This window comes from Elephas maximus, chromosome 9, assembly GCF_024166365.1.
Source record: "Elephas maximus indicus isolate mEleMax1 chromosome 9, mEleMax1 primary haplotype, whole genome shotgun sequence".
NCBI lineage: Eukaryota > Metazoa > Chordata > Mammalia > Proboscidea > Elephantidae > Elephas > Elephas maximus.
Genome location: NC_064827.1, coordinates 92,728,970 through 92,756,920, shown reverse-complemented (window position 1 = coordinate 92,756,920; position 27,951 = coordinate 92,728,970). Strand labels below are relative to the sequence as shown.

At 42.6% G+C, this 27,951-nt stretch overlaps 1 protein-coding gene across 2 annotated transcripts in view; it reads right to left on the bottom strand.

Annotated features, from left to right (window-relative positions):
* Positions 1-27,263, bottom strand: part of GCNT1 (glucosaminyl (N-acetyl) transferase 1) — a 44,209-nt gene extending 16,946 nt beyond the window's left edge. Inside the window, exons 1-2 of one of the 2 annotated variants that reach the window (XM_049895208.1) lie at positions 27,120-27,263; positions 25,965-26,089 (exon numbers count right to left, since the gene is read on the bottom strand). The gene's annotated coding sequence lies outside the window, so the exon portion shown is untranslated. Of the gene's footprint in view, positions 1-25,964; positions 26,090-26,865; positions 26,994-27,119 lie in introns of those variants that run through there. The other variant, XM_049895207.1, reaches the window with a different exon arrangement.
* Positions 27,264-27,951: the final 688 nt, after the last annotated feature.

Below are 27,951 nucleotides of genomic sequence, written 5' to 3'. Positions count from 1 at the left end.
ACAAGGTAACTAAGGCAGTAGCACTACATTTCACTTTAAAGGCTGTACTGTGTAAGGAATCACTGTGGTATTACAATACATGTATCAGGCTATCAGGGATATGTAGCATTTTAATACCTCACTAATAACTTTTCAGGTTGCTTACATATTAAAATGATATAATATTTTATATAATGGGTTATTAAAATAGTATTAAATTAATTTCAACTATTTCTTTTTTCCTCTATTAAGATGCAGTTACCAGAAAATTACACATGTGGCTTACATTAATTTCTACTGGACAATGTTACTCTATGGAGTAAAAATTCTGGGGGGCTGTTGAGAGAGGAATGCTGCTTTTCATAACTACAATTCTGTTGGCAGACAATTCTCCATTTATCCATCACATTTCTACGCATCTTGCAAGTGATGTAGTAACTGTCCTTTTGTTCCACATCATTTTTTCCAAGGATGCTTGGATAGCAAACAGCCTTAAAAGAAATAGCATTTCTCTCCCTACCAAAGGACAAGTGTACTTACTCTCCATGTAATAATTTTTTCCCAGAGCAAAGGGCAGGCAAGTTTACGGCCCACTAAAAAAAAATTTTTTTTTTTTAATAAAAGATTCAGGTTCCCTAAGGTCAAGGTTCCTTTCCTGTAATGTAATCCACTACATGTGCCTCTTCACATTGTCCTGTGGGAACTGAAACTCAGGAAACCAACATAAAAAGTACTGATACCCTAACTACTGCTATCACTATAGGTAACAAGCTGTCCTTCATTTCTGGCCCAGGAGTCTTGTGTCTTCTGCTACCATCGATAAAAACTGCCGCAGTCTGGTTAGCTTTACTAGTAGGGTAAAACTGCAGACCTTTCAGTTACTGATACTCTTATAGAACTATCTGCCTCTTTAAACACTGTGCATTTATAACTCTGATCAAAATAAAGACTAAGTTTTTAGGGTCTTAAATGTATGGATAAAATTAAGAGGTATAAAGATGGTTCATCAGTTTTCAAAGATAACTGACATAAATCAAAAGCTTTAATAAGCAGAGTGTTAGAATTTCCTCTTCTCCACCTCTACCTTCTTTTAACAACCCCATTAAATGTTTAATCCAATATTGAGGCATATTTTATAATTACATAAAATTATTTTATAAAAACTATTTTATAATTTCTTCAGTGTGGTCACGTACAAGAAAAAAAAAATTGGTTCTCCATGTCTGAATGGGATTTTTTTTTTTCCTTTACTCATTATACTATTTTGGGACAAAATGTCACTCACGTAATCAACACTTGCATTTCATTCATTAATGGAAATACTATTTGTTCCTTTCTTCTCTTCATGTAGTTCTCCCCTCCTAGGCATAACCAGAGCCACAAGCAGCTAGAAGCCTGGAAGAGGAATTGAAACCTACTCCCTCTGTCTACAGATTTGCAGGAAAGATGAAACATGCCCCAATTTATGCCACAAAGTGGAAGACTGCAAACCCCCTCAAGAGGAACAGAAAGGGGCTAAGAAACCAAAGGAGAAAATGTTCCATTTATAGGGATCCAAGAAGGCTGCCTCAATTACAACTGACCTGAATCTCGAAAGATGGGTAGGATTTAGATATTAGAAGATAGGAGAATGTAGACCCGAAATTCTAGTAAAAAGATCAGACTTAATGGTCTGACTGAAACTGGAGGGACCCCAGAGGTCACGGCCCCCAGACTCTCTGCTAGCCCAAAACTAAAACTATTTCTGAAGCCAACTCTTCAAACAAAGACTAGACTGGACTCTAAGACATAAAACAATACTGGGTAGGAGTGAGCTTCTTGGCTCAAGTAGACACATGAGACTATGTGGGCAGCTTCTGTCTGGAGGTGAGATGAGAAGGCAGAGCGGGACAGAAGCTGATTGAATGGACACGGGAATACAGGGTAGAGAGGAGGAGAGTGCTGTCACATTGTAGGGAGGGCAGCTAGGGTCACATAACAATGTATGTGTAAGTTTTTGTATGAGAAACTGACTTGAATTGTAAACTTTCACTTAAAACACAATTAAAAAAAAAAGAAGATAGAAGAGAAATGTGATCCCTACTTCCTATGCTTGCTTAGGAAGGAGAAGCCGGAAGTTAAGGAAACCTGAAAGGTAGAAGATACCACAATGAGCTATAAAAGCAGTTTTATAAAGAGGAAGTTGAGTAAGGCACAGTAGCTATTTGCCACTTGTGTTCTATAACCCTAAAGACCTCCTTCCCCACTCCTATTATGATACTGTCTGTTTCCCAATATGATGAAACACAATAATGAATAGATTAAAAACACATCCACGAAAGAAGGCTAAGATTTTGGTAAAGAAGTCAAAGGAGTGGGGATAAACAGGGCTTACTTTGTCTCTCACATACACACACACAGAGACAGATGATAAAAATGATCACTCATAATGAAGAACCCATCTAAGAAGCAGCCTGAAAGGCTGCAGAGACATTCTGTGCAGAGGCACAGGGGTCACCTGGCTCCAGGGTCAGCACTGCCTTTCCTGGATGGCTCCCCATCTGTTAATGAGCTTTGCCCAGTAATTATGGAAACATTCAAACCTTCCCCCAAGAGGAGGGAAACTGGGAAAAACCAAGACACTGTTCTGGAAATTGTCTTGGCAAATATAGGGCAAACGGTAAGTACACAGAGAACACGGAGACTACAGATTAGATTTGTTCCCTGTTCTCTGAACAACTTCCTTTCCTTGCCCCCAACCCTCCCTACATACACTAAATATGTGAGACTTGAGGCCACCGGTCTTCATCTGGGTTCCTCTTTAAACACCCAATGTTAGCTTGAAAGAATGAAACACAACCCAATAACTGGCCTGGGTTTGTCCTTTTCCAAGAACCTGGAGACATACATAAATGGAGTCAAAAATGAAAAGGGGGACCAAGATGAGCGTACCAGCAGGGCCAAATACGATCTATTAGAATGAACTTGTGGAGGGTCTCTCGTTCCTAGGGACATCTCTTTTCCAGGCTGATTTGCCTGTAACCGTTGGCCATCACAGAAGCACCAGGGCTGAAGCAATATGACTTGAAGGCTCTGACCGCAGCTCAGGCTAGGGCAAAAGTAGAAATGATGACATGTAGGGATTCTACATGTGAAAAAGAACGAACAGATCTGTCTTGGAAGAAGTACAACCAGAATGCTCCTTAGAAGCAAGGATGGCGAGACTGAGTCTTACATACTTTGGACATGTTGTCAGGAGGGATCAGTTCCTGGAGAAGGACATCATGCTTGGCAGAGTACAGGGTCAGCGGAAAAGAGGAAGACCCTCAATGAGGTGGATTGACACAGTGGCTGCAACAATGAGCTCAAGCATAACAATGATTGTAAGGATGGCTCAGGACCCGGCAGTGTTTCATTCTGTTGTGCATAGGGTCGCGGAGTCGGAACCGACTCGACGGCACCTAACAACAACAACAGGGATTCTACCCATTACCATCAAGTTGATTCCGATTTATACTGACCCTAGAGTAGAGAGTAGAACTGTCCCATAGGGTTTCCAAGCAGTGGCTAGTGGATTTGAACTGCCAATCTTTTGGTTAACAGCCCTGGCTCTTAACCACTGCATCACCAAGGCAAAAATGGAAAGGAGGACATATAGGGACAGAGCTGCTCAATTCAAACAGGACTCTACAGGGGTATCCCTCAAGGCTAATATGTGTTTTTTCTACACCAAACAAGTCCCATCCTCCCTACTACTGTTAGTACCAGTGCTTTCTCAACAGCCTTTACCCAATTTCTCTTTAAATTTAAAATTTAGTGCTAGAAATATATCAGAATTTACCCATTACATGTTTTAGACATTCCCTTGAAAACCAAAGGAATGTCTATTGTTGTACTTAAGTATCAGCATAAAAGCATTATATATTCGTAGTCAGGAAAAGCAAATCATTTTCCTGACTCCATCAGTGATAGTTTTAACCTTCAGGGTTTTTTTAAATCTCTTTGTAATGATTAAAAGAAAAAAAAAAAAGATGCTGCTGGCTTACAACTTGACCAGATACCTTCAGACAAGGTGACAGAGTCAAGAGAGCATATTGCTCAAAAAAGACTTTTTAAATGAATTTCAGAAGACATTGAAGGAAATACATCAGGAGTATACATATAGGTTTGAAACCAGGCTGTCTGAAAAGAAAAAGTTGAGAGTTATGAATATTTGGAGATAGAGAACAAAGATCATCTGTCTGACTCCTACTCAAAGGCCAGTATGTCTGTTACTGTCTACGCTGCTGCAGAGAGCTCCAGTTTCCTGAACATATGAGTAATGGCTAGTCTGACTTTTAATGGGAAAAATCTGCCCTCTGAGGCAGTAAGCAGAGTTAATTTGCAGAGATTGGCTTCATAGACTTGGACAACAGAAACCTATCTATTTATGCCAACAACAACAACAACAACAACAAAAACCCAAAAGCACTACCAACAAAAACAAATAGACAGTAGTCTTTTTCTAAGAAACTCTCTACCTCACTACTACTTGCAGGCCAAAAGAGTATAAAAGACCTTATTGTCCACTTTAACATTCCAGAATAAAGAGTAATGAACTTTTTTTTTCTTTAATTTAAAACTAGGTAGTTTATAGTACTGAATAGAGTGCCTCAGTTTTATGGGATGAAAATTTTAGATCTGAAAAGTACTTGAAGTTCAGTTTGCCCGTTTTTAATTTTAAAGATGAGAAAACCAGGGCTCAGAGGTTACCTAGGTGGCTAGGCCAAAATGCACCAAGAACGATTCTTTAGCACGGACACGTTATAGTGGCCCTGGTTTACCCCAGAAAGTCACCAAGCTACATGCAGTCACAAACCACCCTGCATGTCACACAGCCCATGGGTTCTGGGTTTTCTGAGCAATTCCAATTTCAAGTACTATAGCCTCCTAAACTGTTCCAAGGTCCCAGAAATTCTAATTTCAAGTGGCTAGATTCCCTCTTTTTACAGAGTTAGCCCCAAAATTCTGGGTCATACCACATGCATCTGGATTTTTGGCTTGTTAAATGTGATCAGACAAGTATAAACAGTTTTAATTCTCCTAGAATTCAGATTTCTGGGTCCATGGAGTTGGGGTGACCCACTCAGGTCATCTGCCCTTAGGTGTCCTTTTGAACCTGGAGTCTTTAAGAAACTATTTTCCTAAGGTCAACTTCAAGTCAAACAATAGCCTGGTTAGCACTTTAGCCTAGTTAGACCATTTTGCCTTAGGCACTGGGGGAAGACTGGGAAATACAGGCATGCCCTTAGTGACTGTTTCTACAAGACACAGACCCTGACAATGACCTTGGAGGGCCTTCCTGATAAGCTGACACTGACCTCACAATAAACATACTCTATTACACTAATTTTTGGTGTTTCTCTGTGCATTTTAGTTTTTGACAAGTAGGAATTCTCATTCTAAACTACTCACCATAAGGTTAATCATTAGCAAGAATAAAAAGTGCCCTCTCTGCCTGATTTCCTTCAACCTGTTCAAAATCCAGCTTGACCCCTTCCATGTAGTCACTTTCTAGAACCACAATGATTTTCCTCCTCCACCTTTGGAACCCAATATCATTTACTATTGGAGGTCACATAGCAAAACAAAAAGTATGAAGTCAATGCTTATGAAAATACCTTGCAGGGGAAGGGCCTGGCCAGCAAAACAAATACAGAAGGCGTGCATTATCTGCATAAAAATACTGTATTGTGGTGGCTCCTGTGTTGCTGTGAAGCTAGAAGCTATGTCACTGGAATTTCAAATACCAGCAGGGTCACCCGTGATGGCAGGTTTCGACAGAACTTTCTGACTAAAACAGACAAGGAGGAAGTCCTGGCAATCCACTTCCGAAAATTAGCCCATGAAAATCCTATGGATTACAACAGGATATTGTCCAATATACAACATTTTTACACAAATAATGCACGCTGTCTATGTTTGTTTGCCAACTGTGCCCTCCGCCTGCAAGGTGTTTTCATAAGCATGCTATGCTTATTTTTTTTTACAGCAATATGTTAAAAAAACACTGACACAGTGGCACTTATAAAATACCTTGCACGGGGGAGGGCGCAATTAGTAAACACATAGAAAGCGCACGTGATTTGTGCAAAAATATTGTAGTGCTGGAAGATGACCCCCTAGGCTGGAAGGCACTACACAATAGCTGCAGCAATGGACTCCAACACACCAGCGATCATGATGATGGCACAGGACTGCACAATATTTCGTTCTATTATACATGGTGTCGTCATGAGTTGGAGCCCACTCGATGGCAATGAACAACAACATTCCACTTTCTAATGTGTGGCTTCAGCAAGTTACTCAAGCTTTTTGACTCTTAACTTTCTCATCTGAAAAAATGGATATCTCAAGGTCCTCCTCATTGGGTTGAGTGGTGATTAAATAATCTATAAAGCACTTAGCACAGTAGCTGGAACACAGCAAATGCTCAATAAACGTGAGTTATCATCATCTCTCATTTCAGTCCTTAATCCCATATAACCCTGTCTACATGAACTACCCCGTACATGTGCTTTGGGGAGCTCCTAATAGCCTAACTCTGGTCTTAGGCTTCCTCCCCTACCCACTGGCCCCTTCTACTGACATTACTCCCTGGGTCAAGCACAGGCTGACTTACTCAGTTGGTAAGGGCTCAAATTCATGGAAGGAAAAAACAAGTTCAAATATTTCAAAATGCACCCTTCTCCAAAAAAAAAAAGGTAGGGCAACATCTTGGATGCTTTTGTTAAATGTGCCTTCTAGGTCATAGTCTTCTCCAGATAAGGAAAATAAAATACAGTACTTAAATGTTCCAGATTATAGTGTGTCAGGGAGTATAACACGAATTCAAAGCACTCAGTGCCGGGTCTTACAGAGTGAGTAACTACACAGAACCGGAACGGGCTGGCCTCACTCTGGGTGGTGCTCTCATCCTGTCTTTGAGATTGACTTTGACCTTGCAAAGGAGAGGCTGGATTTGATTAGGGGTTCCCAGCTCCCGAGTGATAAAGTGGTCTGCTGTTCCTTAGAGGATGAGTGATGGAAGGAGTTGGGGGAGGTTGGTGGCTAACTGGGCTGTGTGTCAGGAAAGTGAAGGGCGATGGGAAAGTCCTGCCACAAAACAAACTACTAATACTGTGTCTAATACTGGGCTGACACAACAAAATACCACAAAGTGAGTGGCTTTTAAGAACAGAATTTATTTTCTCACAGTTCTGGAGGTAAGACGCCTACGCCTGAATCATGGTAACAGCAGGACTATGTTCTTTCTCTCCCTGTTGGTTTAGGGGACGATCCTTCCTCATTTCCTTCAGCTTCTGGCAGCCCTGGGCATTCTTGGCCTGTACATGGAACCTCAAATGCTGTCTTCTCCTTGAGTGATTCTCTTTCCATGTCTGCCCTTCTCTTTTTAAAACTGCCACTCAGGGGTGATTAGGACACCCCCTAAATTAAGAGACGTCAACTGGTAACATCTCCCAAGAAAAACTGTATTTTCCCAAACAAGGTCACATTCACAGATACAGGGGTTAGGACTTCAACATGTCTTTTGCGGGGGACACAATTCAACCTATGGCATACTGTATTTCCTCAATTCTGAGAACTATTTTTTCTCCTCATATTCACATTTTTTTAAATTGACATGCATTTGACACACTGACACAGTCACCTTGTTGTTATTAGTTGCCGAGTTGATTCAACTCACAATGACCCCATGTGTGCAGAGCAGAACTACTCCACAGGGTTTTCAAGGCGGTGAGCTTTTAGAAGCAGATTGCCAGGCCTATCTTTCAAGGCACCACTGGTAGGTTTGAACTGCCGATCTTTTGGCTACTAGTCAAGGGCTTAACCATTTGCACCATCCAAGGAATCCTCTGCACACCTCAGAGAGCTAACGTATAAAATGCTTACTGCATTTGACGTATTAAAAAAAAAAAAATCCTCATTGAGTGGACACTTCACGTGTTACAGAGTAGAACCGCTCTGTAGGGTTTTCTTGACTATAATCTTTAGGGAAGCAGATCACCAGGCCTTGGGTGGATCTGAACCTCCAACCTTTAGGTTAGTCATTGAGCCCTTTGTACCACCCAAGGACCGTATATGACACATAATAAACCCTTAATAACATTAGCAAGTCACTCATTACTATTGTTTATGTTGTCTCTTGTCTGAACTTTGTTAAAATCTTTGATTCACACTTAAAGATAACTTTTTCAGACCACAAAAATGAGAATCCATATTTTGAGTTTATGAGTAAATATGCTCAATTTAATTCCACACTGAGTATTTAGTATACAAAGCAGCTTTCTAGGTTCTGGAGGAAAAACAGAAACATAAGTGTTAGATTGAATTGTGTGTGTCCCACCAAAATAAGTGTCAATTTGGCCAGGCCATGATTCTCAGTGTTGTCTGACTGTCCACTATTTTGTCATCTGATGCCGATTGATTTTTCTATGTGTTCTAAATCCTACCTCTATGATGTTAATGAGGCAGGATTAGAAGCAGTTATGTTAATAAGGCAGAACTCAATCTACAAGATTAGGTTGTGTCTTAAATCAATCTCTTTTGAGATACAAAAGAGAGAGAGCAGAGAGACACAGAGATCTCATATCACGAAGAAACAAGAGCCAAGAGAATAGTGTTTCCTTTGGATCCAGGGTCCCTGTGCTGAGAAGCTCCCAGACCAAGGGAAGACTGATGACAAGGACCTTCTCCCAGAGCCGACAGAGAGAGAAAGCCTTCCCCTGGAGCTGGCACCCAGAATTTGGACTTCTAGCCTCCTGGACTGTGAGAGAATAAATTTTTCTTTGTTAAAGCCATCCACTTGTGGTACTTCTGTTACAGCAGCACTAAGTAACTAAGACAATAAATAATGCATACTCCCTGCTCTCAAGGAACTCACACAATGGTTATATGCTGAGCCTTCTTGGGGAAATTTACAGGCCTGGTCAATATAGCTAAAAACTATTTTTGGGACACTGTGTCCAATATAGATCTGAAAGGAACTTTAAAGAACATCTAGTCCTACTAAAATCACTAGTTCTCAGAGTTGCTACTAAGTCTTTGGGGTAGAGGTGGATTACCTGGTCCAATAAATTAAGAGAAATGTGGGCATAAATAAACAAGATTTTTTACTGCTGGGCTTCTTGGCCCTTAAGATAGCAACAACCAAAAACCAAAATCCTTTGCCTTCAAGTCGATTCTGACTCACAGTGACCCCACAGGACAGAGTAGAACTGCCCCATAGAGTTGCCAAGGAGCGGCTGGTGGATTCAAACTGCTGACCTTTTGGTTAGCAGCCAAGCTCTTAATCACTGCAGCACCAGGGCTCCTAAAATAGCAATATACACTGTAAATATTTAAAGACAGAGACATGGTAATTAGCATTTCTCAAACTTTTTGACCAAGAAAACTTTTTTGGAGGAGCGTATATTATCACCAGTGTCTTGGTCATCTAGTGCTGCTATAACAGAAGTACCACAAGTGGACGGCTTTAACAAAGAGAAATTTATCCTCTCACAGTCTAGTAGATTACAAGTCCAAACTAAGGGTGTCAGCTCTAGGGGATGGCTTTCTCTCTCCTTCACCTCTGGAGGAAGATTCCTGTCATTAATCTTTCCCTGGTTGAGGAGCTTCTCAGATGCAGGGACCCCAGGTCCAAAGGACGTGCTCTGCTTCTGGTGCTGTTCCTGGTGGTATGACGTCCCCAACTCTGTTTGCTTCCCTTTCCTTTTATCTCTTGAGAGATAAAAGGCGATGCAGGCCACACCTCAGAGAAACTCCCTTAACATTGGATCCGAGAGATGACCTGAGTAAGGGTGGTTGTTACAATCCCACCCTAATCCTCTCAACATAAAATTACAATCATAAAATGAAGGACAACCACACAATACTGGGAATCATGGCCTAACCAAGTTGATACACACATTTTTGGGGGGACATAATTAAATTCATGACAACCAGTATCACCAGATCATAAGAAAAATGTCCATCTAGTCCCAAATTAGTGGCTCAGTGGTGGAATTTTTGCCTTCCATGGGGGAGACCCAGATTTGTATTCCCAGCCAATGCACTTGAAGCGCTGTTGGTGGATGTTTGCATGTTGCTGTGATGCTGGACAGGTTTCAGCAGACAGTCCAGACTAAGGCAGGCTAGGGAAAAAGACCTGGCGATCTACTTCTGAAAAATCAGCCAATGAAAACCCTACGGATCATATCAGTTCAACCTCCTCGTGCATGGAGTTGCCATAAGTCAGGGCTAACTCAAAGGTTGCTAACAATAATATAGTCCCAATTACACTTTCCTCTATAATACACAGGGAAGCTGAGGCCTAGAGGCATTAAGTGGCTTTTCTAAGATTAAACAACTAGGAACTTCACTCACGTTAATTATGAGCCCTTTTGTACTGTGTCGCTATGCTACGAGTTGGAATCTACCCCATACCAATGGGTTTGGTCTGGATTGCACTGCCTCAACTCAATTCTATTTTTTTCTTGGCAGGACCACCCATAGAATCTCAGATGGGAAATCTGACATTCCTTTGAGGACAGTGTAGATCACACACTGCTTCTCTTTTTTTATTCTCTCTCTGAACACAGATCAAATTCTATAATATCTCCCAAGCCCAAAAAGCAAATCGCTGCGTGAGTCAAACAAGAAATCGAGTCTAATTTCTTTTTTACATTCACATTTCATTTTTGGTCCCCAAATGGTATTACTACCTTTTAAGCCAGACTTTAGCCATTTTTCCCAAATCACATCTACCATTGCCATCAAAAACTGGTCCCTTTCCTAATGGGTCCAATTTAGCAGAGTACCATCCTCACAAATGTCAGAAATGTCCATGTATATCCAATAAGGTGTTTAAAGACAGTCATTTAGACTTGTACATTTTTGAAAAACTATTTTTATAGCTAAGCCTTATACTTTCCAGAAAGTGGTAAGTTCTCTGATAAAAGATAATTAACATAACGTTGTTAGGCTGTCTATAATTAATTTTTTTTAAATACTTCTGCATAGCTACAAGAAAAAAATGAGTTGGTTTTCAACTGTACCCTGGGGGACGGATGAGGTTAATGAACCTACCAAGAACACATTCCATTCTGGGTATAGCCACACTCCAGAACCAGCTTCAAATGTTTCAGTCATTTTAATGGCAGAACTAGGGGTTTTGTTAACTGGCATACGGATGAAACATATTTTCCTCAATGAATTTAATGACTTTGTCGGTCAGAGTGACGGATGTGAGTAATGGGTTAATGACCATGAGATCTGGGGTGCACCATCTATGTGAACGGACTAGAGGTATCTTAAGAGGTACTTGCACACTTACATGAAGAGTACAAACCGGGCAGGTCATGTAGCCTGGACCTTCAGATGGTGCCCAGGCTTATTCTGTGTCCACCAGCTGATCTCAGAAAATTCTTGCTCACCTGCCTCCAACTAGATGGTCAGCTGAGACTGCTGCTAGAATGTTAACACATGTGGCTTAAAACACATCTTTCAGGGAAGGCCTTGTCAGAGGCCCTATAAAAGTTCAATTTTCCTAAGACTTGCTTTTATCTTCACCTTCACCTATTTGTACAGCTGCCCAAGGGGAGAAATGTAGCCCTCACCAATCTCTACCTGTTTACCAATCCCCCCACCCCCTCAACACCCCCAAAAGACTTGATTTTGTGGACAACAGCACTTAGATGGCTTGTGGCTGAGAGGAGAAACCACACCACCTGTGCTTAAATGGATTAAAGCATTTACTTGCGTGGAAACAGGGAGACTGAGCCCAAGAGTTCTGGAAGCTCCTAAATTCAAAGTGGCATCACATTTAAAGGAAGCTTATCTACACGTTTAAGAGAAATAAGATACACAAACCACACACACACACCCCGTATTCACACCTTTTCAGAGCTTTAGCACTTAATTTCACTCTAGTAGCAATTTTATTTTCCACAGAATGGATCCAAGAGTATATTACAGAGAAAAGGAAATTTTAGATTAAAGTTTTTAAGGAAAACAAGCTCCCAAATTGTCTTATTTATAAATAAATATACACATGTGGAGGTCACTTACTCAAAAGTTTTTACTAATGAGGTTGCAATTTTTTTTAGTACAAATCCTAAGAACAAAAATTTTAAGTAGCCTGAATATATTTGTTTAAAAATTATATGTAGGTACTATTACTACTGTACTAATTATGTACATTATTGTGATACAAAGAACTCTCGTTTGGTCTTTGTCTTTGGCTCCTGAAAGATTTGTTGTGTGCCCTCAAGTCAATTCCAACTCATAGTGACCCTGTATGACAGGGGAGAACCGCCCCATAGGGTTTCCTAGGTTGTAGTCTTTACGGGAAGTAGACTGCCAGGTCTTTTTTTTTTTTTTTAATAATATTTATTGTGCTTTAAGTGAAAGCTTACAAATCAAGTTAGTCTCTCATACAAAAACCCATATACACCTTGCTACACACTCCCAATTACTCTCCCCCTAATGAGACAGCCCGCTCTCTCCCTCCACCCTCTCTTTTCGTGTCCATTTTGCCAGCTTCTAATCTCCTCCACCCTCTCATCTCCCCTCCAGGCAGGAGATGCCAACATAGTCTCAAGTGTCCACCTGATCCAAGAAGCTCACTCCTCACCAGCATCCCTCTCCAACCCACTGTCCAGTCTAATCCATGTCTGAAGACTTGGCTTCGGGAATGGTTCTTGTCCTGGGCCAATAGCAGGTCTGGGGGCCATGACCACTGGGGTTCTTCTAGTCTCAGTCAGACCATTAAGTCTGGTCTTATGAGAATATGGGATCTATATCCCACTGCTCTCCTGCTCCCTCAAGGGTTCTCTGTTGTGCTCCCTGTCAGGGCAGTAGCCGGGCACCATCTAGTTCTTCTGGTCTCAGGATGATGTAGTCTCTGGTTCATGTGGCCCTTTCTGTCTCTTGGGCTTGTGATCGCCTTGTGTCCTTGGTGTTCTTCATTCTCCTTTGATCCAGGTGGGTTGAGACCAATTGATGCATCCCAGATGGCTGCTTGCTAGTGTTTAAGACCCCAGACGCCACTCTTCAAAGTGGGATGCAGAATGTTTTCTTAATAGATTTTATTATGCCAATTGACTTAGATGTCCCCTGAAACAATGGTTCCCAGGCCCCTGCCCCTGCTACACTGGCCTTTGAAGCATTCAGTTTATTCAGGAAACTTCCTTGCTTTTGGTTTAGTCCAATTGTGCTGACCTCCCCTGTATTGTGTGCTGTCTTTCCCTTCACCTAAAGTAGTTCCTATCTACTATCTAATATGTGAATGCCCCTCTCCCACCCTCCCTCCCTCCCGCCTCTCGTAACCACAAAAGAATGTTTTCTTCTCAGTTTAAACTATTTCTCAAGTTCTTATAATAGTGGTCTTATACAATATTTGTCCTTTTGCAACTGACTAATTTCACTCAGCATAATGCCTTCCAGGTTCCTCCATGTTATGAAATGTTTCACAGATTCCTCACTGTTCTTTATCGATGCGTAGTATTCCATTGTGTGAATATACCATAATTTATTTATCCATTCATCTGTTGATGGGCACCTTGGTTGCTTCCATCTTTTTGCTATTATAAACAGTGCTGCAATAAACATGGGTGTGCATATATCTGTTCGTGTAAAGGCTCTTATTTCTCTAGGATATATTCCAAGGAGTGGGATTGCTGGATCGCATGGTAGTTCTATTTCTAGCTTTCTAAGGAAATGCCAGATCGATTTCCAAAGTGGTTGTACCAATTTACATTCCCACCAGCAGTGTATAAGTGTTCCAGTCTCTCCACAGCCTCTCCAACATTATTTTGTGTTTTTTTGGATTAATGCCAGCCTCGTTGGAGAGAGATGAAATCTCATTGTAGTTTTGATCTACATTTCTCTAATGGCTAATGATCGTGAACATTTCCTCATGTATCTGTTAGCTACCTGAATGTCTCCTTTAGTCAAGTGTCTATTCATATCTTTTGCCCATTTTTTAATTGGGTTATTTGTCTTTTTGCAGTTTTTGCAGTATCATGTAGATTTTAGAGATCAGGCGCTGATCAGAAATGTCATAGCTAAAAACTTTTTCCTAGCCTGTAGGTAGTCTTTTTACTCTTTTGGTGAAGTCTTTGGATGAGCATAGGTGTTTGATTTTTAGGAGCTCCAGTTATTTAGTTTTTCTTCTGCATTCTTAATGTTTCGTATACTGTCTATGCCATGTATTAGGGCTCCTGATGTTGTCCCTATTTTTTCTTCCATGATCTTTATCGTTTTAAATTGCCAGGTCTTTTATCCTGTGGAACTGCTGGTGGGTTGGAACCATGATTACCCATGGCACCGCCAGGGCTTTCCTGAAAGATAGCCCTTGGAATTCTGCAGCAACTGACCTTCCTTTGTCTTCTTAAATAGCCAGGCAACACTTAAATGTGTGCAAAAGAGTGGGGGCAATGCAGACTACCTGGTCAGCTAACCTTAGGAAGGGATGGGGCATGTATTACTCAATCATGCATATCCAATGATTTAATCAATCACGACTACACAAAAAGGCTCCAATCATGATTATGCAATGAAGCAAATAAACTGGCAAGAAGTCCCCAGAGATGCACCACTTTCCCCTGAGCAGGTGTTACTGCCAATCCAGGGGAAGGTAGCAAGTCCTTGGGGATTATGGAAGTCGCCAGGTGGTTATAATAAATGAGCAGCTGTAAGTATAAGTACTGTACCCGTTGGCAAGTCAATTCTGACTCATAGTGACCCTATAGGACAGAGGAGAATTGCCCCATAGGGTTTCCAAGAAGTAGCTGGTGGATTCAAACTGCTGATTTTTTGATTAGCAGCCTGACCTCTTAACCACTGCACCACCAGGGCTCCATAGGTACAAGTAGTCTCTGAATTCTGTGAGCCACTCCAGAGAAGTAACAAACCCAAAGGGGGCAATGACAGTCAGCAGGGTTTGCCCACGTAGACAGAAGAACTGAGTCCTTCTAACTTGCAAACTCTGACTGAGCTCAGTGTGGCTAATTCAGAAAAGGACTGTGTAGGCAGATCTTTTATCTTCTGTGCTCTGACCTGACCCCAGGTGGCCATAGATGAGAGGACCTAGCCCCAGCAGCCATGGATGAGACAGAGTGCAGCTAAGTGGCTGGCAATGAAGGCAGAGATGTGGGAAGGTGAGGCCTGAATTCATTTCTAGGTCAGAAATTCTAATCCTTATCAGGCAGTCAGTAATAAAGGTAGGATTTGTCCATCTTACCCCTTATTTACTGTAATTACATAACATAAAAATGGGGAAATGATGAAATAAGCCTATTTGCTCAATTATTCATGGAATAAAACTTCTTGCTCACTACAAATTATTGTTAATATTTTTAATGAAAGCAATGTATTAAATACACTTCATCATTTTTGAAAAGTCTTAAACATTTTGTGATATAGCAGTTTGAAGTTCCAAGTTCAGCGTTTTTTACATTTTGTTTTAATGGTTATCTGGGCTGACAGGGATACATTAGAGATCAAGTCCCGGGATCCACTCATCAATTATACAAAGATTTCCAGTGAAATTCAGCTGGTAAGGGCCAATCAATTGTCCTTGCAAACTGATCCACAGGTGTTGCATTTTTATAAATTTAACAAATGGATTAAAAACTCACTGATACTCAGAGATGAATGGATAAACAAAATATGGTACATACATACCAAAAACCAAACCTGTTGCCATTTAGTCCATTCTGACTCATAGCGACCCTAAAGGACAGAGTAGAACTGCCCCACAGGGTTTCCAAGGAGCAGCTGGTGTATTCCAACTGCTGACCTTTTGGTTAGCATTTGAGCTCTTAATCACCGAGTCCCCATGGCTCCAGTACATACATACGAGGGACTATTACCCAGCCATAAAGAGAAACAAAGTTCTGATACATGCCACAACATGGATGAACCTTGAAACATCATGCTGAGTGAAATAAGTCAGACACAAACAGATAAATATTGTGTGATCCTACTATAAAAGGCAAATGTACAGAGACCAAAGAGTCCCTGGATGATACAAATGGTTAAGCACTTGGCTACTAGCAGAAAAACTGGTGGTTCAACACCCAGAGGTGCCTTGAAAGGCAGGCCTGGTGATCTCTTCCGAAAGGGCACAACCTTGAAAACCCTCCAGAGCAGTTCTACCCCGCACACATGGCGTCACCATGAGTCAGCATGGACTTGAAGGCCAGTTAACAACCACATAGAGACCTAACGTTATTAGTGGTTACCAGGGGCAGGAGGGAGGGGGAAAGAAATTATTAAACAATGACTTAAGTTTTAATGAGGAAACAGCGAGTTTATATTTTTTAACAATAAAAAAAAAAACCTCACTGAAACTCTTTAAGAGATTTTAAAACTAGACAGACAATTGTTTCCATGTTCTCAACTTTTTTTTTTAAACAGTTTCAGTAAGTCACAAATGCACAATATTTCTCGGCAGCATATTCTCATTACAATGAAAACATCTCCAAACAGTGATTTCCAAATGCCTCTCCTCTCTCCGTAAGTTTCTTTTGAAAAGCAGACACCCTCCATCTCTCACTGTGAGACCCTCACATTATCTTGTACTCACCCTCCTCCCTGAAGTATCCGTGCCTATTAATACCAAAACCCATTGCTGTCGAGCAGATTCCAATTCATAGCGACCCTACCAGACAGAGTAGAACTGCTGCACAAGGTTTCCAAGGAGCGGCTGGTGGATTCGAACTGCCGACCTTTTAGTTAGCAGCCAAGCTCTTTACCACTGCACCACCAGGGCTCCATGCCTATGACTGTTGGTAGGCGTGGCAAAATTGGAAAAGAGCAGCAAACTTGGAAACCCAGTTTTTTTGTCGAAGAGAGGTGCAGACACCTGTAAGCTCAACCGTTCTGAGTGGTGCAGAAGATGGTCGCTTGCCTTCCCCAGCACATTACAAAGGACTGGCTTCTGCCACCTAAAGCAGCGACCCTTTCGCATGCCACAACATATATCCACAAAGGTAAGAGTTGAACCAATGTGGGCCAAGAGAGAATCAGTACCTCAGGACACCTGCAATCCACTCAGGGATAAGCCTAGGTACACCAGTCGAGAAATGCTCTGATTGAAAGCCCTTGTGCTTGTAAAATTAAACAACTCAATGATATCCTGTAGCCCATACCTATAGCATACCTCACAATATGCTTAACATGTGGGCAAGGCCCCACCTAGGTAAAAAACCAGCTTTTCCACCTTAGGGAACCATACCCACCATACAGGACACAAGACTGAAAAAGGCACCACTGGCAATCCTTACTTGAAGTATTAATACGCCTTAATTTCTTCCTTAAATCTTAAATGTTTATAAAAATTTTAGTGGAAATTCTCATCCTTTGGATTGTCATTCCCACCCTGCTTTGGGTGGGAAATGTAATTTCCATCCTGCTTTGGATACCAATATATTAGGGCTCACGGCGGTCACAGCCTCATTTTCTGTCCTATAAAACTGACAGATACGGTAAGCTCTGGGTAACAAGGGCCGAAGCCCAGTATGGCAGAGTGGCTTTAACTGGGCCAAGGTCCACACCCAAGTCTGTGGCTCACTACCTTAGCTGCACACTGAAATCACTGAGGGGTTTTCAAAAAAATATCAATACCTGAGTCTCCCACCAAGAGAGGTTCAATAGAATTGGTCTTGAGTTTGGCCCAAGCATCAGTTTTAAAACCTCTCCAGGTGTCCCTAATGTACAGACAACATTGAGAACCACCCTGGACATGGACCTCATGGAGAGCTTGAAAAGGCCCTTTCCTCCCCAGGACCCTACGCTTCGTGGTTTTATATCCATCAGAAGGGTACCCTCAGCTGAACATTATTGCCTTTAGACAAGGTCAATGGTGGGTAGTAATTTGTAGAAAAGGTAGTACAGGACTATTTCAGATGTATAGGGCAAGGCCGAATGGTAGTCAACATCAGTCATAATACTTTCCAAGGTGCCTAACACAAACCTCAGCACTATAAGATCCTCAATAAATATTTGTTGAAGAAATACCTGAATTTGCACACAAACACACTAAACCCAGTAGACGGCTTTGCCTCCTTCAGAGAAAAGAGAAGTCCTCACAATTACTGGTTCCCAAGCTAAGGCATCTCTATCTATTCTCTCCCTCTCTCCTTCCTTCCAAAGATCAATCCTTCCACCTATGTTCTGGAATCTATTCTTCACCTTCTCTTAAACCTGGCCCTATCATTTCTTTCTTTCTCCTGTATCTTCAATCTCTGGACCCGAAACTTCCCAGCAGCATTAGAACATGTTCAAGTCTCTCCCATCTCAATTTGAAAACGCAAATAAAAAGAAAACCACTGGACCCCACATTTTTCCCCATCCTGCGTTTAAATTTGGCTTCTCAGTAGTGCTAACCAGCTTCTTCTCCTCTACCAAACACAGCGATCCAACTCTTCAAGGCCGCCTCTTTCTCTTTCCATTCTACGCCTCTCTTTACATGATCATTTTTACTCCCAATCATTATTTCTACTCAACAGCTCCCAAACGTGTACTTACACCGGGTCTCTTTCCTGTGTTCCCGTTGCCTACGCCTTGTCTCCACTTGGATGTGTCACAAGCAAAACATGCCCGAAACGGAATTATCATCCCTCCGCCACCTCCTTCCAACCTGCAACTCCTCCAGTGTTCTCGAGAGCCTAATTGCTATCACCATCTCATCCCACTCAGCTATTTATGCCAGAAACTTTTGAATCATCCATATCTCCCTCTCCATCAACCACATCCAAATAACCACCACTTTCTGATTTTTAACTACAACTTCAATCTCCCTCTCTCTGCCGTTCACTTCTATCCAGAGCACTGCACTCTCCCCATTCCTAGCTTCGTCCTCTTCCACCTGGGTGGCATCCATTCTCCCCTCCCCAGGGTGGCCACATGTGACTGGGCTGTACCTGCACGAGGCAACTAGCTGAGGGGGCTGAAGCCTTTGGCCCTGGCCTAGCTGGTCCACACAGAAGGGAAGCCTTTTCATAGCTTGTACAAAGGCACCCTATGTGCCAGCAAAGCCTACCCCTCTAAATCACTCGCCACACAGCAGCTTCTTTTTTTTTTTTTAATTTGGGGAAATATAGGATCTGCACATCTGCAGTGCCAGGGATGAGCCTCACCCCAGGGGAAACCACCTTGGAGATTGTGGTATCTCCCCTGCCAGGTAAGAGGAGGAGCACCATTTTTTTTTTTTTAAATAATTTTTATTGTGCTTTAAGTGAAAGTTTACAAATCAAGTCAGTCTCTCACATATACACTTATATACACCTTACTACATACTCCCACTTACTCTAGCCCAAATGAGTCAGTCCGCTCCCTCCTTCCAGTCTCTCCTTTTGTGACTGTTTTGCCAGTTTCTAACCCCCTCTACCCTCCCATCTCCCCTCCAGACAGGAGATGCCAACACAGTCTCAAGTGTCCACCTGATGCAAGTAGCTCACTCCTCATCAGCATCTCCCTCCCACCCATTGTCCAGTCCAATCCATGTCTGATGAGTTGGCTTTGGGGATGGTTCCTGTCTTGGGCCAACAGAAGGTTTGGGGACCATGGCCACTGGGATTCTTCTCGTCTTAGTCAGACCATTAAGTCTAGTCTTTTTATGAGAATTTGGGGTCTGCATCCCACTGTTCTCCTGCTCCCTCAGGGGTTCTCTGTTGTGCTCCCTGTCAGGGCAGTCATCATTTGTGGCCGGGCACCATCTAGTTCTTCTGGTCTCAGGATGATGTAGTCTCTAGTTCACGTAGCCCTTTCTGTCTCTTGGGCTCATAATTACCTTGTGACCTTGGTGTTCTTCATTTTCCTTCGATCCAGGTGGGTTGGGACTCATTGATGCATCTTAGATGGCCGCTTGTTAGCATTTAAGACCCCAGAGGCCACAGTTCAAAGTGGGATGCAGAATGTTTTCTTAATAGAATTTACTTTGCCAATTGACTTAGATGGCCCCTGAAGCCATAGTCCCTAAACCCCCGCCCTTGCTCCGCTGACCTTCGAAGCATTCAGTTTATTCAGGAAACTTCTTTGCTTTTGGTCCAGTCCAGTTGTGCTGACCTCCCCTGTATTGAGTGTTGTTCTTCCCTTCACCTAAAGTAGTTCTTATCTACTATCTAATCAGTAAATAACCCTCTCCCACCCTCCTTCCCTACCCTCTCTCGTAACCACAGAAGAATGTGTCTGTGTTCTCAGTTTAAACTATTTCTCAAGATCTTATAATAGTGGTCTTATACAATATTTGTCCTTTTGTGTCTAATTGCACTCAGCATAATGCCTTCCAGGTTCCTCCATGTTATGAAATGTTTCACAGATTCATCATTGTTCTTTATCAATGCGTAGTATTCCATTGTGTGAATATACCATAATTTATTTATCCATTCGTCCCTCGATGGACACCTTGGTTGCTTCCATCTTTTTGCTATTATAAACAGTGCTGCAATAAACACGGGTGTGCATATATCTGTTCGTGTAAAGGCTCTTATTTCTCTAGGATATATTCCAAGGAGTGGGATTTCTGGGTTGTATGGTAGTTCTATTTCTAGCTTTTTAGGAAACGCCAGATCAATTTCCAAAGTGGCTGTACCATTTTACATTCCCACCAACAGTGTATAAGAGTTCCAATCTCGCCATAGCCTCTCCAACATTTATTATTTTGTGTTTTTTGGATTAATGCCAGCCTTGCTGGAGTGAGATGAAATCTCATCGTAGTTTTAATTTGCATTTCTCTAATGGCTAATGATCGAGAGCATTTCCTCACGTATCTGTTAGCCGCCTGAATAACTTCTTTAGTGAAGTGTGTGCTCATATCCTTTGCCCAATTTTTAAATGGGTTGTTTGTCTTTTTGTGGTTGAGTTTTAACAGAATCATATAGGTTTTAGAGCTCAGGTGCCAGTCGGAGATGTCACAGCTGAAAAATTTTTCCCAGTCTGTAGGTGGTCTTTTTACTGTTTTGGTGAAGTCTTTAGATGAGCATAGGTGTTTGATTTTTAAGAGCTCCCAGTTATCTGGTTTCTCTTCGTCATTTTTAGAAATGTTTTGTATTCTGTTTATGCCTTATATTAGGGCTCCTAGCGTTGTCCCTATTTTTTCTTCCATGATCTTTATCGTTTTAGATTTTATATTTAGGCCTTTGATCCATTTGGAGTTGGTTTTTGTGCATGGTGTGGGTATGGTTCCTGTTTCATTTTTTTGAAGATGGATATTCAGTTATGCCAGCACTATTTGTTAAAAAGACTATCTTTTCCCCAATTAACTGACACTGGACCTTTGTCAAATATCAGCGAGCAGCACCATTTTTAAAACCCAAATTTAATCATCTCGTCTCCCATTTAAAACCCTTCAATGAGCTCCTGCTGTCTTCATGTTAAAGGTCAAAATCCTGAAAATGGCACAAGGCCACTCTGTTATGGATTGAATTGTGTCTCCCAAAACAATATGTTTTAGTCCTAACCCCTATACCTATGAACGTGACCTTGTTTGGAAATAGGGTCTTTGAAGATGTTACCAGTTACCCTGAGGTCATACTGGAGCAGGGTGGGTCCTAATGCAATATGACTGGTGTCCTTATAAAAGAGAAGAGCCACAGAGAGAGCCACAGACGGGAAGACGGCCCTGTGAAGACGGGCAGAGGCAGAGATTAGGGTTATGCTGCCATGAGCCGAGGAATGCCTGGGGTTACCAAAAACTTTGAAAGAAACAGAGGATCTTCCACTAGAGCCTTCAGAGAAAGCATGGCCCTACTAACACCCTAAATTCAATCTTCTGGCTTCCAGAACTGTCAGACCATAAATTTGCCATTTTAAGCCACCCGCTTTGTGATAATTTGTTACGGCGCCTAAGGAGCTGATACCCATTAATAAAAACCCCATTGCTGTGAGCTGATTCTGACTCACAGTGACCCTATCGGACAGGGTAGAACTTCCCTATTGGGTTTCCAAGACTGTAAATCTTTACAGAAGCAGACTGCCACATTTTTCTCCTACAGAACGGCTAGGGGGTTTGAACAGCTGACCTTTCAGTTAGCAACTGAGTACTTAACCGCTGTGCCACCAGGGCTCCTTGCTTGCTAGCCACTAGCCTAAAAAAAACCCACTTCCCAGTCAGTTGATTCCAACTCATGGCGATCCTATGTGCTTCAGAGTAGAACTGCATACTGGGTTTTCAATGGCTGTGACTTTTCAGAAGTAGATTACCAGGCCTTCCTTCCAAAGTACCTCTGGGTGGATTGGAACTACCAACCTTTCGGTTAGTAGCTGAGCACTTAACCATTTGTGCCATCTAAGAACTAGCCACTAGCCTAGTGGCCTAGTGAATGTAGGGTCCTTTGCTCTTAGCTGAATCCCCAGAGACTACCACCCAGGATATAACAACAGGTGTTCAGTAAACAGTGGTTCTATGAAGGCCTGAATGAATCCATCGCTCAGGTACCCAGGGCCCTACCAAACAATGTGGCTACCTCTTTAGAAAAAGAAAAATTAATCAAGAGAGAATTTCTTAGTAACTTTATTGCATCGACTGCCAAATACATGCAGACCCCTGATTGAAAACAGAAGTGCAATCAATGGATCAGAAACTCTGGGTGCTTTGTGGCAGCAGTAACATTTCTATTTTGGGATCTGCATTTGATTGCAACCCTACTTTTGGCTACGGACAAAGAGTGTGACCAGAGCCAGTTTCATGGGCGAGTGACCTCTGCAGTCCCACAGGTCCCTCACAATGGGCTTAATGTTATGCTATCTGTAACCATGTTAAAAACTCTTAATCATTTTTGAACAGGTGCTCCATAACTTATATAGCTGGTCCTGAGTTATACAAATAATTCTGATTTCTGGAAGAGGCCAGTGGATAACCAATCCCTAACTAAGGATGGGAAACCCTGGTGGCATAGTGGTTAAGAGCTACAGCTGCTAACCAAGAGGTCAGCAGTTGGAAAGCACCAGGCGCTCCTTGGAAACCCTATGGGGCAGTTCTACTCTGTCCTGTAGGGTTGCTATGAGTCAGAATTGACTTGATGGCAACGGTTTCGGTTTTCTTTTAACTAAGGGTATATCTTTTATAACCAGAGTTGTGTTTTCAATCTCCCTGAGCTCATTTCAGGACTAAAGGGTCAAATTTTCAGGTCATTTTCCCTTCTGATAAGAGCTATAACATTTATCATACAGAGCTCACATTCATAAAATTCAGATTTCTTTTGGACTTCAGAAATACACGCTAGCCTTAGTTGCTGCTGTTAAAAGCATTTAGTTTTTCCTAAAACGATATTCTATTCTGAGCACGATTTAATCAACCTGGGTATTAAAAGTTTTGCTTAGAACTTTTTGTGTGGGGTTCTACTATCTAGAGATTGTGTTGATTTTTCCCAAATCAACAAACGTGGTCAATTGCTACACCGTGACCTGAAAATTTGAAAGGCACTGAGTATACTAAAAGCAGAAATGAAAACTACTGCAAAATTTCTTTTTAGTCACTAACAGTTTAAGCTTCATGAGATTTAAAACGTACAATGAACACCTGACATTTCTTTGGAGACAAAGCTCAGCAGGACACATCGGCTGTTTACAAAGAGCACTGGTTTAGTCATTTTTATCATAAAAATGTTTTAAAATGTCAGATGTTTAAACTTTACAAATAGCCTCTCTAGTCACTGAGTTGATTCCGACTCACGGCAAGACCATGTGTATCAGAGGAGAACTGTGCTGCACAGGGTTTTCAGTGACTGGTTCCTCAGAAGTAGATTGTCAGGCTTTTCTTCTGAGGCGCCTCTGGGTAGACTCCAACCTCCAACCTTTCAGTTAGCAACCGAGCACATTAACTGCACCACCCAGGGACACAAATCCTGCTGAATATCCTAAAATGCACAACAGAGTCCCCCACAACAAAGAATTGTCTGGTCCCAAATGTCCAAGGTGACAAGGTGAAGAAATGCTGCTTTAGATGAGTTTTCATTGTGCTACTATTCCTTTGTACTTATCCCAAGAAAAAGACACCTGAGTGTTGTGAGCTCTTGGAAACTCTCTCAAAGCAAGGAGTTAGATATTTGGCATCCTGAGCTAGAACCATGAATTTGTTTTTCATTAAAATGGATATTAAAAGCAGTGACAAGATTCCTCGGCTGGCGCACAAAACACTACTTTATGCAATGCGGTAGAAATACTATATACTTCATAGAAAGGAGAGTTTGACAGTCAGAGGAGATCATTTTCAATAGCATTAGTTTGCTTCCTACCATCTCATTTAACAAAAATGTATAATATCTGCACCAAAGGTAAGAATTTTCCAGTCGCCTGAGAGTGTAATCATTATTTATAGCAGTTTCAAAGGCAGAGCTTTACAACTGGGGATGTGTGAACCAAATTTTATTTAATTCTTCATTTTTTTTTTAAAAAAGAAAAGTAAGTTTTATATTATTTTTAAGAAATGACAATTTTCAGCTACTCTTAGGGGAAAAAAACAAACTGGAAGATGTGGCCACAGTGGTCAGGAGTGGCTGATCCCTACCCAGAGTTAGCAGGTCCTCTGCAGGGCACCTTGGCCCAACCAGGACCCACACAGCCCATGTACATTATCTGTTTGGTCCCTTAGAAACCCAAGCCCATTGCCATTGAGTCGATTGTGAGTCATAGTGGCCCTATAGGACAGAGCAGAACTGCCCTCATACAGTTTCCAAGGAACGGCTGGTGGATTCCAACTGCCGACCTTCTGCTTGGCAGCTGAGCTCTTAACCACTGAGCCTCCAGGGCTCCCTTCTTGGTCCCTTGGTCCCTTTAGATAGTTGATTATGTGATCCCAGTTCTAAGGGAACCCATTTTTCTTAGTATTAACTAAATTACAAATGGAAAAGAAGCAATTTGTGAGTTGTAAGTAGTCCTGTCTTTAATGAAAACCAAAAAAAAAAAACAAACCCATTGCCATCAAGTTGATTCCAATTCATAGCGACCCTATAGGACAGAGTAGAACTGCCCCACTGAGTTTCCAAGGAATACCTGGTGAATTCAGACTGCTGACCTTTTGGTTAACAGCCATAGCTCTTAACCACTACACTACCAGGGTTTCCATCTTTAATGAAGGATGGGTGAAATCTGGTACAAAGGTAGGGCCGAGACTAAGGAGGTCCTTCCTTGTGGCACAGTGGTTGGCCACTTGACTGCTTACCAAAAAGTCCACCAGGTGCTCCTCAGGAGAAAAAAGTGGGATCTGCTTCGGTAAAGATTTACAGCCTTGGAAACCCTATGGGGTCAATTCTACTCTGTCCTATAGGGTCGCTGGGAGTTGGTATCGACTCCACAGCGACAGAGTTTCTGAGTTTTTACAGGACCAGGTTGAAGAGCAGAGAAAAAAAGTCAACTTCTTTCATCCATTAATAAAATACCTAAAAAAAAAAGTAAATTCACTCTATGACATATTGTTTTTCTCAAAATAGAGGAGTTACTCTGCTATTTCTAATAATTCAAAGTTTTCCGAAACTACCATTTTGCAGGCAGGCAAAAAAAAAAAAAAAAAGCAAAAGTAGATATCCCCGGAGCCTGAGTTTTCAGCCAGAACTGAAATCTGTTACCAAACCCTCACGCAGAGGAACTTGTGTGGAACTGCCTAAAGCTCCTAACTAAACTAGCTGGTGGTTTATACCGATCTTTAAAAACCATTAGCCCGTCCTCTTCTCCCCTCTATAAAACAAATCTGTCTTTCAGAACAGCTCGAAAGAGGGTGCAGAAAGCCAGAGGAGGGGGTAAGAAGACACCAAGTCTCTGATAGCACCTCTCCCCTACCACCGCCTACCACATTCAGGCCACGGTATACCTAAGATGGCTATGTTCTCATCTCCAGGTGCCACTGCTTTCTCTAAACACGACATATCCTGCCAATATGCCTCTTCTATAAGACGACTCTCTTTTTAGAAAGAAATCATGAGGCAAAGAGTGTGCGGGGCAACGTTTATATCAATCTACAGGACTTAGGGGACTACAGAACTTACCTCCTTCTGGGCGGCCCATAATGTCCAGCCCAGATCCGCAGGCGACTTTATCTACCATGGAAGATGGAGAGAAGCGTGTAGCAGACAAAAGTGCCTGAGTTTTACTTCGCAGCGAAATGAAAGCTCTGCAAGAAGAAACAGGAGCTGTGAGCAAGACTTTCTTCCACTCCAAAAGAGTAATATCCGAAAACTGAAAGGCTTGACTTAGAGATTGGAACTTAAAAAAAAAAAACCTAGGAGTAGCTTGCGTTTAAGAAGAATCACCTGTTTCCACAATAAATCCAACAGCGCGAGTTTCCTAGACATGCGCGTAAAGATGGAAAGGGGGGGAGCAGGAAGGGAAAGGAGAGAGACGTGGACGTCGAGCATCTACGCCAGCGTATCCTGTTCTAATTTTTTGCCCCAGGGCGAGTCACTTATCTTCCTAGCATCGGCTTCTTTATCAGTAAAACCGGCTAATAATGTCTCCTGCGCGGATCTGTGGTTTGGGTCAAATGAAGTAAACGCGGCTAGGACTCAAGGGGAGGTAGTAACTATCTGCTCCAGCCTATCCATGCCTGCAGACAACCCGTCCGATTTCTAAGCTCCTACTCGCTAAGCGGACGAGCCGGACAGAGGTCAGAAAGTAACTTCCAGAAGACGCTGGGCACCCGAGTCCTGCCCTCAAGATCAGATGGAAAAAGAGAGACGAGGCAGCGGGCGCCGCGCCATTCCCGGGCCCGGCGCACACGCTCGCTGCGGACTCCGGCAGCGCACTGGCTCCCTCCCGCCCCGGCTCCGCTTCCTCTTCCCTAGCGGAGACCATCCCGCTGCAAGAAGAGGGGCCCCCGGCTGAAGCCGGCTCCCGTTCTCGCACCCTACTAGCACAGGCGAGTAGGGGAGCCGACGGTGGGCTAGTTACCTGGAGTGAGCATCTGGCTTCGCAGGCGCAGGAGGATCCCCGGCTTCCCGGCGCGGAACAGAAGCAGAACGAAGCGCTCCCTGTCGCCGCGCACACGCCCCGCCCCGCCCTGTACTGCGCTTGAGGAGCTCCCTGGCCCGGCTGCCCAGCTTCCCACCCGCGCGCCACGCCCCCGTGCCCGCCCCTTGCCCACCTCGGCGGCGCCAAGGGCGCTCCGCTCCCGCGCCGAGGTCAGCGCGCCCTCTGGGATTTACCTTGGCGGGAAGAGCGGACATCCGTGAGCCTCCCCATTTCACCGCCTCGGGTTAACCCTGGTTCTTAGTTCTGGAAACAGCATAAGGGAGATTGAGCTTTGCGCTTGAGAAGGGTCTTGTTAAAAATTTTATGCCCTTTCCCGCGGAGGCAGGAGCCCTGGTGGCGCACTGGTTTTGCTCGGCTGCTAACCGAAAGGTCAGCTGTTTGAACCCACCAATCGCTTTTCCTTCTTTCAGAGAAAGGTGTGGCGGGTCTGCTTTCTAAAGATTACTTGGAAACCCTAAAAGGGCAGTTCTACTCTGTCCTATAAGGTCGCCAGGAGCCGGAATCAAATTTACCGCAACAGTTACCCCTCCCCGTCCCCACCTCCCCAGGCAGAAAAAGCGACAAGTGTTGTCTTTGCTGATTTTAAAAACAAAAATGTTTTATAACAAAAAAGAAAAAAATTAAAATGCAGGGTTCTTTATACCTTGTAAAGTTTAAAGATGACCATGTAGTTTTTGTTTTTCTTTCCCTGATGGGTCTTGCTTGCTTAATTTAGTATTTAAACACTCATGCATGTGAATTTTCACCTAAAAAATAAGATCAAATTATGGAACAATCCACAGTCCTGTGGAAAACACATCTCTCCTGCCGTTACACCGTACAGCCTTGGGTCCCAATTAGGAAAGTTGACACAATTTACTTTGTAAAAAGAGGACTGTGTATGTGCCTTCTTCCATTGGATTTTTAGCTCCTGGAGAACAAAACAGGGTTTTATTCATCTTTTATTCATTCGACACACATGTATGAAGGAACTTACTGTGGGCGCACTCACTTCCCTCCCACCTT